Source organism: Papio anubis, chromosome 6 (assembly GCF_008728515.1).
Source record: "Papio anubis isolate 15944 chromosome 6, Panubis1.0, whole genome shotgun sequence".
Lineage (NCBI taxonomy): Eukaryota > Metazoa > Chordata > Mammalia > Primates > Cercopithecidae > Papio > Papio anubis.
Genome location: NC_044981.1, coordinates 23,391,905 through 23,393,057, shown reverse-complemented (window position 1 = coordinate 23,393,057; position 1,153 = coordinate 23,391,905).

Sequence of the window (1,153 nt, the reverse complement as noted above, 5' to 3'; positions counted from 1 at the left end):
CTTTCCAGGGTTTCTCTGTGAGCCATGTATGTTCATCCATAATCAGGTATCTATTAATGGCTTGAGATTGTTTAGAGGGTGAGTACAGAATAGATATCACAGAGAGACATCTGGGAGTGAAATTTGTGGCATATGTGACCATAAAAGTATGAATATAAATGTGCGGGTGTGGATAAGAGAGGGAATATATATGTATATATCACTAAATGATGTTTATAGCTGTAGCAAATTTAGAAAGAGCTATTTATAATTAAGAGCATATTGAATGGCTTCAGATCATCTATAAGAGTGTGCACATTCTCACTCATACATGATTTCTCAAGGTGCATGAGAGAATGACAGGAAGATCAATACCACTCTGACTGATTATAAGAGGCTGGAAAGATTAGGTTGAACATTTTCACAGACTAAATGACAATATAACAAATCAAAAGTGTTGAGGTCAAATAAAAGGCAGCTTAATTCCCACACCTCTGTGGATAGTACTGAGATCATACCTCAGCATGACACAGAATTAGCAAACACAGATGCTTGCTTATATATTTCACCTCTTTATGTCATTGGAAGCCATTGTTCCCATTATCTCAAACCCTCTCTAAGACCAGCAAAAGAAAAGGCTCGTTTTCCCTTCCAGTTAATTTACTATTTCAATTCATTTTCTTCCAAAAAACCTTAATATTACAAAATACCCACACAGAAATAAAATCAACTTGAAATTTCTTTGGAAAAAGAATCACTCCTTGGCCATATGTTAAATATATTCAAATAGGTCTGGCAGAATGTTGCATCTGTTCTTGTCTTCCCTTATAGCTTTATCAGTTTTAAAGGTCAATTGTGATGGTGTTTATTAAATAAAAAGAACAAGGGAGTTTGCTTCACCTTTAAATCTTCCACCTACTTTGCATTAGGCTCTCTCCTCAAGACGCAAAACCCATTAAAGCAATTTTACCGTATTTGTAGATTATATATCCTGCACTGGTTTTTCTTCCTTAGGAAAGGTCTTGTTTTCTTTTTAATTGGTACAGGTTAATTCAGAGTGTGAGTAATAACTGGAAATCGAAAAAAAAAAGTGTTATATGCATGTGTCTTGAATTGAATTAAGTCATTAATATTCAATAATACTCTTCTTGAATTACCAGTCAACATAAGTACT